Raw genomic sequence first — 12574 nt, forward strand, 5'->3', positions numbered from 1 at the left:
CCATCCCTCCTCCCCATCTCCCCTCCTACCATCCCTCCTCCCTTCCTTCCATCCCTCCTCCCCTCTTGCCATCCCTCCTCCCCTCCTCTCAGCCCCCCTCTCCTCCTGCCATCCCTCCTCCCCTCTGGCCATCCCTCCTCCCTTCCTTCCATCCCTCCTCCCCTCCTGCCATGTTACCCTGCAGTGCTCCTGCCTCAGGAAGTACCCCAACCCATCTATTCTCACCACCAGAACCTGGCGTCATCTTGGGATCCCTCACCTTTAATGGTACTGCCCTCGAGATATGAAGATTTTTGGCTCCCACATTGTTCCCAGTGTTTCTTACTGCCCCACTGGTGTGGCCTGGGTCAGCCTCTGCCTCCCCAGGCCTACACGGAGGCTGTGGCCTCCTCTTGGCCTCCCACAGCCTATGCTGGTCCATCCCCACACGTTAGTGAAAGGGATTGTTCTAGAACTCAAGTCTGGCCTGTCACTCTCCTGGAGCTTGCCCATTTCCCCTCACCTTGGGCAGTCTGGCAGTAAGGCCCTCCCCTCCACACCCACATTCCCATCACCCATGTGTGGACCCCTCCTTCCGCACGTCCAGCCCCACACTCCCATCACCCACGTGTGGACCCCTCCTTCCGCACGTCCAGCCCCGCACTGAGCTTCCTGCATGCACTGCACTCAGGTGGCACTGCCTCCGTGCTGGCACTGGGCTCTCGTCAAAGCCTAGGAGCTGTGAGAGAGGACACAGGGTCAGTTCCAGGTGTGGACTCTGAGGAAAGGGTGTGTGAGCCGATCTCCGAAGAGTGACCAAGAGGACAGGGAAAAGCATCTCAGGTGGAAGGAACAGCCAGAGCAGAAGTCCTGAGGCAGGAGTGAGCTGCACTCATAGGAGAAACCAGGCCCCTGGTTCTCGCCACTGCTTCTCATCCCACTGAGAGGACACTGTTGAGGAGGGACAGGTGGGCCGGCTTGCTCCTGTGAGTCTGAGGGGTGGGACACTCGGTACTTTGGGGTGCTGTTATAAAGTGCCATCAAGTATGACTCATAGAGACCCTGTGGACAACAGTTCTGAGCCCTGTCTACCCTGCCCTATCCTGTGGCGTCTCACAGTCTCTGACACACTCAAGCTCATTGCTGCAGTGATGAAGTTTCATCTCACAGACTTTGAGCATGTTGCTGTTGCTGTTGTTGTTGTTATGTGCCGTCGAGTTGTTTGTGACTCATAGCAACCCTATGTACAACAGCCCTAAACCGTGCTCTATCCTGTGCCAATCTCATTGCCTCTGACAAACCCATCCCGAGTACCCCAGTCACTGAATCAATCCACCTCATAGAGGGTCTTCCCCTCCTGCGCTGTCCCTCCACTCTACGCAGCATGATATCCCTCTCTAAAGACCTGTCTCTCCTTACAACATGTCTCCAAAGTATGTCAGACGAAGCCCCAGAATCCTTGCCTCCAAGGAGCAGCCTGGTTTAACCCTCTCTAGGGTGAATCTGTCTGTTTTCTTGGCAGTCCATGGTACATTCAATACTCTTCTTCAGTACCAGAGCTCAAAGGTGTCAATTCTCCTATCCTCCCTAGTCATTGTCCAACTCTCTGATGCATAACAAGTGATTGCAAAAACCATGGCCTGTATCAGGCGGACCTTAGTCTCCAGAGAGACACTGTTGTTCTTCAGTATTTTGGAGAGGTCCCTAACCGCAGACTTTCCCATCGCAATACGTTTTTTTATTTCCTGGCTACTGGTGCCAAGAGTGTTGACCCTGGAGCCGAGCAAACTGAAGCTGTGAACAATTTCAATCTCTTTGCCATCCATCCTGATGCTACCGATTGGTCCAGTGGTGAGAATTTTTGTCTTCCTTGGAGAGGGACAATGTGCTTGGGAGGGCGGAGGGGCGGCGAAGGAGAGGAAGACATTCAACCAGGTGGATTGACACAGTCAATCTGTACTTAGGACTACTTTATTGAGATAGAATTCACGTGTCATAAAATTGACCTACTGACACATTCAATTCAGTGTTTTTTTAGCACATTGATGATATTCTGCAGCCATCACCACCAGAAGGTTCTGGAAGTTCATCACTCTACAGAATACCCCTTAGGAGCAGGCCCCTTGCCCCCTCCGTACACCAAGACACGAGTTCACGACCATGGGGTCAGCTTCCACTCGTGGGGCCCTCCATCAGGTTTGCAAGGCTGGGAATCTCTACAGGAGGGGGTGTCCTCATCGTTCTCCTGGGGAGCAGGTGGCGCATTTGACCTATCACACCAAGTCTACTTCTTGTTGTTGTGTACCATCAAGTCAGAAGTGACCCTCCAGCAGGTTTTCAGAGGCTGTAAATTACACAGGAGGAGATCACCCATGCTTCTCCAGGTGAGCAACTGGTGGATCTGAACCACATACCTTTGGGTTGACAGCTCAACTTCTTAGCACCAGGCCACCAGATTATTTTTTCTCTCTCTGTTATATATACATAACACACTGTGGCTGACGGAGAAGAATGGGAATGCCAGAACACTTGATTGTGCTTATGTGAAACCTATCCTTGGACCAGGAGGCAGTGGTCAGAACAGAGCAGGGAGACACTGCATGGTTCAAAATCGGGAAAAGTGTATGCCGGGGATGTGTCCTATCTCCATGCCTTTCAATCCATATGTGGTATATAGGTCATCTGGGAGGCTGGGCTCTATGAGGAGGAATGTAGCATCTTGATTTGAGGAAGAAGACTCATCAGTAACCTGCCTTATGAAGGTGACACAACCTTACTTGCTGAAACTGAGGAGGACCTGAGGCATTTGCTGTAGAAGGCCAAGGACTGTAGTCTTCAATATGGATTGAAGCTCAACATCAAGAAAAGAAAGATTCTCACCACTGGGCCGGCAGCATCATGATGGATGGTGAAGAGATTGAGACTGATGAAAGCTTCAGCTTGCTTGGCTCCACAGTCAACACTCTTGGTACCAGCAGCCAGGAAATCAAAAGATGAATTGAACTGGGAAAAGCTGCTGTCAGGGATCTCTCCAGAGTACTGAAGAGCAACGATGTCAGTCTGAAGACTAAGGTGTGCCCAATCCAGGCCATGGTCTTCATGATCTTACTTGTTATGTATCAGAGAGCTGGACAACGACTAGAGATGATAGAAGAAGAATCGATGCCATCAAGTTGTGGTGCTGGAGAAGAGTGTTGACTATACCATAGATTGCTAGAACAAACATCCATTTAAGCAGGTGCAGGAGAAACCCTGGATTGTTGTTGTTGTTGTTATGTGCCGTCGAGTAGACTCCAGCTCATAGAGACCTTGTGTACAACAGCTATGAACCCTGCTCTATCCTGTGCCAACCTTATTGTCTCTGACACACCTATCCCTAACATCCCAGGCACTGAATCAATCCATCTCATCGAGGGTCTTCCTCTCCTGCACTGTCCCTCCACCCTTGCAAGCATGACGTACCTCTCCAAGGACTGGTTCCTCCTTGCAAAATGTCCAAAGGTGTCAGATGAAGCTTCAGAATCCTTGCCTTTTAAGGAGCTCTGGTGGCCTAGTGGCAAGAAGCTGCACTGCAATCCCAGAGGTACACGGTTCAAATCCACCAGATGCTTTGCTGGAGAAGGAGGGGCAATCTCCTCCTGTACCAGTCAGATCCGATTTGATGGTACACACACACACACACACACACACAAGAAAAAAAAAGAATCCTTGCCTCCAAGGAACAGTCTTGCTTCACCTTTTCCAGGACAAACCTGTTTGTTTTCCTAGCAATCCATGGTATATTTAATAATCTTCTCCAACACCACAGCTCAAAGGCATCAATTCTCCTTCTGTCATTCCTAGTCATTGTCCAGCTCTCTGACACATAGCAAATGACTTCAAAGACCATAGCCTGTATCAGGCATACTTTAGTCTCTAGACTGACTTCGTTGCTCTTCAATACTTTAGAGAGGTCTCTAACTACAGACTTTCCCATCGCAATACATCTTTTAATTTCCTGACTGCTGGGGCCAAGAGTGTGGACTGTGGAGCCAAGCAAACTAACGCTGTGAACAATCTCAATCTCTTCACCATCCATTCTGATGCTGCTAATCGGACCAGTGGTGAGAAATCTTTATTTTCTTGATATTGAGTCTCATAATTAATAAAAAAAAATAAAGTTGAACAGTGACTAGAGAAGACTGAAGAAGTTTTGATGCTTTGAATTGTGGTATTAGTGATTCAAAGTTGGGTCAGAACCGACTCATAAGTGTCCCTCCAGCAGGCTTTCGGAAACTGTACGTTGCACAACAGGAGGAGATCGCCCGTCTTCCTTGGAGCCGTTAGAGGGTTTGGACCATGGGAGAGGTACTGCCTTTGGGTTAGGTGGACTAAAACCAAAACCAAGCGATGTGTCTTGTGAGAAGTGCCGCCAGAGAGTCCCTTAAAAACAAGGATGATGACACGTTGTTAGCAGGAGAGACTCGTCCCTGGAGAAGAAAGACACTGTGCTCGGTAGAGGGTCAGTGGAAGAGAGGAAGGTTCAACCAGGTAGATCGACACGGGGGCTGCAGCCAGGTCTGCGGTGGCTGTGAGGATGACACAGATCTGTGTGAGTGTGTGTGTGTGTGTGTGTGTGTGTGTGTGTGCGCGCGCTGCTATACATCAGGCCGCTGTGAGTCAGAACTGACTGGCGAGAACCTAACACCAGTGGTCCTGCCAAGCTTCTTTTGTTGGGCCATTTGTGCACCATCTTTGCAGGGCTGTGGATTCGGCTCTTACACCCATTTTAAAATCGGTTATTTGACCATTGAGTTATGAGGTGTCGGGGATTTTGTTGTTGTTGTTATTAGGTGCCGTCAAGTATGACTCGTAGTAGCCCTGTGAACGACACATCTGAGCCCTGCCCTACCCTGTGCCCTCCTCCGCATCCCTGGCACACTCGAGTCCATTGCCGCGGTCACTGTGTCAATCCATGTCCTCGAGGGTCTTCCTCTCCTTCGCCGTCCCTCCACCTTTCCAAGCAGGATGTCCCTCTCCAAGGAATAGCCTCTCCTAGCAACATGTCCAAAGTATGTGAGACGAAGCTTCATCATCTCCCTTGGTTGTATACACAGGATACAAGCCCCTTAATCAGATGGATGATTTGCAAATTCTCCCTCAAATTCTCCTGTGAGGGGTTTATTTACACTTTATGAGTTGAGGTGTTCTGAACTGGCAGCACAAACTTCGTCTTCACTGACGTCACAGTCTTTCTTTTTTCCCCTTTTATTGCTTGTACTCTCAGTGTCACGTCTGGGAAGCCATGGCCTCCCCTAAGCTCTTGAAGGCTGACACGTGTCCTCTGTGGTCCCATGGTGGACCTATGGGAGTTCTTGCTTGCATCTGGTGTGAAGCAGGTGGGACTCTGTGTTAAGTGCAGGAGAAGGCCCTGGGAAGGGGTAAAGGGGCCTGAAGGTCGGTGCCCACCCCCGGAGCCTCAGCTCGAGGCAGCTGGAGCTCCTGCGTGCAGTATGTGTCTGCAGTTCCGGGCAGGCCTCTGGGACTCTGCTGGCTAATGGGCGAGTGTCGTCCTGCCCCACACAGCAGTGTTCCTTTCTGCCCTCGCCAGTACTGAGAGCTGAGAATGGTAGTGGGGAGAGGAGACCCTGAGCCCCACGTATGCTGTGTGGCCTCAGGACAACTTTCTAACCTCTCTGATCAACACAGCAGAGACCAGGGTTGGGAAAGATTTGGTGAGTTGGTCCATGGAGGCATAGGAACGTGGGAAGACAGGGGTAGTCATTCCTGGGGGTGGGACCACTTCCTGTTCTCTGGCTCCCCAGGACTGTCTTTTCCACTCAGCCTCTCATTCTTGTGTCTCAAACATGAAGGGCATCTAAAGGCTTTGTGCTGGCCCCTAAATCCACATTTCAGAGCAGGGTTTAATTTGCTGTCTGGGCTGAGTCTTCCTGCCCTGCCAGTCCCCTCTGAGGTCTGAGCAGCATTGAACATGACCCTAAACTTCTAGGTGAATCTTAGTCTGTAGAAAAAGGCGGTGAACTTGATGCTGGATGTGCAGAGGACCCGAGTGTCAGGAGAGGAACAACTTGGACCTTCGAGAGCTCAGCGTGCAGGTGGGGTGTTGCCAGACAATGATGCCATGAGAAGAACCGAGTCAAGGGCTGGGAAATGTGAGGACGAGGCGGAAACTGGGAGTGTCGAGGAGGAGCTGAGGTCCAGGAGTAAGGGGCCGGGGTGCCAGGCCAAAGGGCAAGGTGTGACCTTGAAGATCTCACTCGAGGCCTCCAGTGTCCCCTGGGAGGGTGGACACTTGTCCTATGAATTGTCTGCACTCCCCCCCCGCCCCCCAGCTCCCTGGTTTCTGCTGCTTCGGTCAGCTGCAAGTACCACAAGGTGACCTCTCCACTAACACCTGGTTACCCCCCCACCCCCAGGGCCTCAGTGTGGCCCTGCACTTGGGTTATATCTTGGGACCTTCAGAGTTGACTGCAGAGAAGTCACCAGCTGCTCCAGGCCCATTGGGACACAGCCACAGGCCTGCTGTGACAGCGTAGCCACCTCTGCGGCCCAGGGGTCAGGCCTGCGGCTTCGCGGCTGGCGGCAGGCAGAGGAGGGAAGACTGGGGCCTGCTGGGCTGCGGGAGGGCCGCTTGCCAGGGCCGCCACAGCCCCCCGGGCCAGGCCCTCCCGCCCTGCTTACTTAAACTTCTCTGAACTTTCCACGGGGTGTAAGTTGAGCTTCTGTAACTTTGAGAATCAAGGGAAATGGTAAGAAAACAGAACCCCACCACGGCCTCTGGCTGATTCGGCTCATGTGTTCAGCGGGTGGGATGAGGGACGTTCTTGGTGGCTGCCTAGACGGAGCTGAACGGAAAGTACAGACGGGATGGTGCGGGCTGGGCCTGTCACGCCATGTGGAAGGCACCCCTCCTCCTCCTCTGGTCCCCAGCTGCCTACCCTGCTTGTGATCCTGTCATTCACCGTCTGGCACCCCTGCTAGATGCTCTTGTGGTCACTGGTGCTGTCCTGGGGGGGGGGATGGGGGGGAGAGGCTGGAGCCTGGGGAGGAGGGAGTGTAGGCCCAGCTGGGGGACCAGGGTGCGAGGGTCTCTGGTGAGGGGTTCTAATGGTCCTTCAGGGTTATGTGGATTTCCAAAAGGTGGCAAAGGTGATCCAGGGCCGAGAATGGCTTGTGCAAGGCCTGGCACATTGGGAAGGAACTCTGGGCTGGCGTGGAAAAGGAGGAGTGAGATGAGAAGCCAGCTGGCAGACTGTCTCTGGGCTGGTTTATGCTGGTTCATGCCTTCAACCCCTCTCTCTAATGCTCTCCCAAGTACTAGCCAGGGCCCCCTCCTGGCCTCTTCTTGCCCCTCGGTCCACACCCCGACCCCTGCCTGGAGGCGCCAGGCCGCTGTCCAGAAGCTGTCTGGGTCCGGCTCACACGGAAGGCTGAAGCTTGTCTTTTGGAGTGGCCTCTGGGCTTTGTACTGTGTTCCCCCAGCGGGGCTACCACCCGCCCACCGCCCCAGCTGGCAGGCTCCGGCCTGAGGCCCTCTGCTCGCTGACTGTGGGCTCCGGAGCCTGAGCGAGAGATTTATTGTGGTTTTAGGGGGCGTTTAGGAGCCGACGTGATAATGTCTGTGAACGCACTTTGTAAACTGTCGTGGGGGAGTGCCAGGCGCACAGAGCCCAGCCCCCAGATGCCATCCTGGGCTCAGCCTGGAAGCCCCTCCGGGCCCAGGCAGGCCAAGGTAGGCGGCTCCGGGCAGGGAGTCCCCGGCGGCATCTGCTGTGGTGGAGCGGGGCCTCCCCGGGCCTGCGGGGGCTGTCCGTGTCACCAGGCAGCTCTGGAATGAGCTGTGAGTCAGATGGAGACATGCTTCTTGGCTGCAGATGGGGAGCCCGCCAGGCTGGGGTGGGGAGACAGCAAGGGGCAGCAGCTGCCCCCGGAGAGGGGTCTCTGCCATCCACTCCTCTTCCTCAGGGGCAGGTAAACGCTTGTTGGGCACCTCCTGGGAGGAGTACTGGGACTCCTCTGGGTGCTGGGATTACGGCCCCTTCAAACCCACGTCAGACTCACAGCTGCCCTGCAGGAGGTGAGGGAAATGACCTCCAGCCCCTCTGAGGCCTGTAGCTTTATGGAACAGGCCTCCTCCTCAGCCCGGCAGCAGCCGGAGGGTTTGAACTGCCGAGGTTTCAGTTATAAGCCCTCACCAGTACTTAACCCACTGTGCACCCAGCGTCCCTTCAGTCAGACCCAAATGCTCACCATAGAGAACTCTGCTCCCATAGGGGCCAGAGGAGAGTGAAGATAGTCAACAGGTGAATAAAAATGTTCAGAATAGAGAGAGCAGAGCACAGGGGCTGGGAGCTGGTGAAGCCGGGCATGGAAAGGCCCCTCGGGGTTGCAAAGGCCACACACACACACAGAGCAAGTTCTGGGCAAAGATGTCTTGTATGTAGAAGGATCAGCGTATGCAAAGGCCCTGAGGTGTGTGGGCTCCAGGGCCCAGTGTGACTGGAGCGGTGGGAGGGAGTAGGGGATAGCAGGGAGACGGTTTGGCCACCCTCTGTGTTCAAGGGGACGAATGTCTCAGGGGCCTCTCTGCATCCTAGAATCTTCGGGTCCTGTGTCCTCGCTGTGTTGCTTTCATGGGTCTCATCACTGCTTGGCAGAAGGAACAGGCAAGGGGCAGGGAGGGCCTCACTACCAGTCACAGCCAACAGGTGCGCCCTGCTCAGCTGGCCTCTCTGAGGGTCCCTTACTCTCTCTCTGGGTGGGACCCCGTCCCCCTCCTGGCCTCTGGGATAGTCACAGGCCCTGAGGGGCATGCTTCGTCATCTCTCCACGCCCTCCCCCACCCACTGTACCAGTCACCACTGTCTGGGGTCTGTAGGCCAGGCCATCCCAGGCTTGATGCCCTCAACTGACCACCGTGTGGGGCTGGGCCCAGGGCCCTGTGGGGCTTGCCTGCCCTCGATCCTGGAGCTGATGAGGGGCATAGCACTAGGGGAAGCTGCTGCAGCTACGGCCACGTGCCCATTTGACAGCTGAGAAAGTCGAGGCTGGGCCCGAAGACCCCAGCTGGCAGACGGCACAAGTGGGATATGAAATGCGGCCTGATTATTTACTGAGTGAAAAATTATGCTCTGGCCGCGGGAGGACAGCAAGCAAGCGGATCTGTTTGAGCTTGGGGCAGGTGGCCTTTCTCAGTCCCAGCCGTACGAGGAACATGCCCACAAGGTGTATGCTGACACCTACTCAGGCACTGTTCTAAACTTCAGCACAAGCAATGAGGTGGGAATTATGAATACCCCCAAGTTACAGATGGGGAAAGTGAGGCCTAGAGAAGTCAAGTAACTTCCCCAAGGGCACAGAGCTGGGACAGTGGACCTGGGATGTGCCCCAAGAGCCCGTGATCTTCATCCCCGCCCCCCTGCTCTTTTCACTCTCAACAAGGTCATAAGCTCTGCTCAGTGCTTCTGCACCCATCATCCCAGGACAGTCTCTGATGCCAGTCACTCTTGACCAGCCCCTGTGCTTTTTACAGGGAAGGAAACCGAGGCCCGGAGCAGGAACGAGAATTCAGGAGTCAGACCCAGGCTGGCTCATCTCTGAACACCTGACATGCGCGGTCTGAATTGTTCATTGAGGAGGCCTGAATTTTGAAAAGACAGTGAAGTTATTCCAAGGGTGGGAACAGTATGGGCAAGGCCAAGGCCTGGCACAGAGGGGAGGGGGCTGAGGGCTGATACCTGGGGAAAGAGTGACAACTCAGGCAACAAGCTGCCTCCTCCCTGTCAGTGTGGTGCCTTTTTCATAGAAGCTGAGGCTGTTGACCCATTTGGCAGGTTGGCACACTGAGACTCAGTAAGGTAGCATACAGCTTGTGCAGGGCACCAAGCTGAGGGATCAGGAGATGCAGTGCACTGGGAAAACCTAGTCGGGGAGGGATCTTTCTCAATTATTGAGGAACAGTGATGTCAGTTTGAAAACTAAGGTTCAGGCCATGGTCTTTTGAGTCACTTGCTATGCATCTGAGAGTAGGACAATGACTAAGAATTACAGATGAAGAATTGATGCCTTTGAACTGTGGTGCTGGAGAAGAGTACTGAATCTCCATGGCCTTGAGAACAAATAGATATATTGTGGAGAAGGTGCAGCCAGAGAGCTCCTTGGAGGCAAAGATGATGAAGCTTTGTCTCACATACTTTGGGCATGTTGCTCAGAGAAGCTGTTCCTTGGAGAGGGACATTAAGCTTGGAAAGGGTGGAGGGACAACCAAGGAGAGGAAGACCCTCTGCCAGGTAAATTGATGCAGTGACTGCAGCAAAGCAGTTGGGAGTGTCAGAGATTGTGAGGATGGCACGGGACAGGACAGAGTTCAGATCTGTTGATCACTGGGTCACTATGAGTCATACTCGACTCGATGGCAAGAACAAGACTGAGAAGCTGAGTTTTCCAGCTCTGTGGTCACTGTGTTGAGGGGATGTTGAGGAGGTGAGGACAGGATCCTGGGCCTTTGCCAAGGTATACGGGACTCAGGAATGAGTGAGATGAGGACCTGAGAAGCCAGCTCAGGGGCCCAGGTGAGGTGTGTCCTCACTGCGCACTCATCCCACCTGCTGGATTTAGCTTTGCATCCCATCCTGAAGGATCTCCTCCTGTGAGAGGCAGGGGCACTCTGGAGAGTGTCACACAAGCCCCCAGCTTTGGACCCCACCAGCCTTGTGACCTTGGCAAGGCCACCCTCTCTGAAGCTGCTTCTTTTCCTAGAAAGTGGGATCGTGTGATAGGCATTAGTAGCCAGGATGCAACTTAGAGGCAGGAATGGTGAGACTTCTCCGGTGCTCTGGACGTTACCAGAAAGAACCAGTCCCCAGAGAAGGACGTTAGTACTTGTTAGAATCTGGGGTGGGGTGGGGGAATGATAGGAAGCCCCTTGAGGAGCTGTGTCACCATAGTAAGTGACACGGGCTGGTACGGTAGGTGCAGCAGTGGGCACAGGCACAGCAGACACTGTGCGGAGGTGCGGTTTTGTTCTGTCATCACGGAGTCACTCTGACTTGGAACCGACACAACAGAGCTTCACAACAGTAACAGCCTACATCTGGTGGCCAGAGAGGGACAGCCTGGGCCTGGCTCTGGCCTTGTCCTCTACTCAGGACGCAGTGAGAAGAGAGAGTTACCCAAGTGGCCAGCCTGGGGCTTTTTAGGGCTGTGCTGGCCCAGGGAGGGCCATCTGGCCATTACATTCCCAGAAGGTGCAGGCCAACTGCTGCCCGCAGGACTATGTCCCTGCGTTGGCAGTGCCCTGCCTCTGGGTCCTCTGGGACACGACCCCGGCCGGCTGTGCCTCCTGGGAGAATCTGATGCCAGTCTGAGAGCAGCGGAGGCCCCGAGGCCTTGGCAGTGGGATTAAGGTGGAGAAAGATGAAGCGTGGAAATCATTAGCTTCCTTGGTTGGTGACTGCCGCCCTGAGTGAACATTTGGGGCTTTTTAAATGAACACCAGCTGCAGGGATGGGTGCCCTGCGCCTGCCGTGGCCCAGGCTGCCTCTCGGAATCCCAGTCCCCGTTGCGCTCTCTAGCTGCTCCGCCAGCACCTCCTGTGCGCCTACTGTGGGCCAGGCCCTGAGCACAGATGGAGGGAGGCCAGCCAGCCAGCAGCCCTGTGGTGACAGCGCAGCCGCTGCAGAGGCCAGTGGGCTGGGCAGAGGGGCAGACGCCATCACCTCCTGGAGGCTATGAGGGCAGAGATGGGACAGGGTGACCACAGGGGAGTGCAGGGCTAGAGGCTTCTCCAGACAGGGGCTCTGTGGGGTGGGGGTGGCCACTCCACGAGAGGACCAGCAAAGATGCTGTGACGCTCACACCTTGAGGGCAGGCAGGTGGGCCCGGTGGGCACTGGGGCAGCTGCTAGCAGGACAGCTGCCAAGTGGCAATGCGGGAAGGAGAGGCTCCTGCCAGAGCAGCCTATTTTCCAAAGACACTGGCAATGTGGGGTCTTATGTGAAAATTCCCGCTTTTTAAGTGCTGGGAATGAATTCTAATTAAAAACAAAATATACCGTGGGGGTCAAACTATGCAAAGCTAAAGGCGGTCAGGCTCACAGGCCAAGTTTCTGATCCAAGGGCAGAGGTGGTGATGAGGGGGTGTGTGGGAGAGGAGCATGCCGCTTAAAAGAAGGGGTGTCTGTGAAAGGGGGGTTGGGGAGGTTGGATGGTGGGGGTCTGTGAAAGGGGAGCTGGGGCAGAACAGGCTGGTTGATTGAGAAGTGTTTCAGAAGGGGGAAGCAGAGGCAGAATGGTTCCAGCGGGTGGTGGGGGGTTTGTAGAGTGGGATGGGCCCTCTGTGTGTGTCCCATCGTGAGTGAGGGTTTCTACAGTGGGGTGGGCCCGCTGAATGGTGAGGGGCCTCTGAAAGAAGATGGGGTGGAACAGGCCTTTCGGATGCTTTGGGGAGGGGGTTGTGAAGAGGGAGATGGGAGCGGAATAGGGCGTTCTGATAGGGGGGAATTGCACAGAGGAAGGTGGAGGTGGAATGGGCCGCTCTGATGGTGGGGGTTTACAGCCGAGGATGGGGTGGGATGGGCCTAACCCCCATAAGCTGC

This window comes from Elephantulus edwardii, unplaced genomic scaffold, assembly GCF_000299155.1.
Source record: "Elephantulus edwardii isolate Elephantulus edwardi_28Jun2011 unplaced genomic scaffold, EleEdw1.0 scaffold00086, whole genome shotgun sequence".
Lineage (NCBI taxonomy): Eukaryota > Metazoa > Chordata > Mammalia > Macroscelidea > Macroscelididae > Elephantulus > Elephantulus edwardii.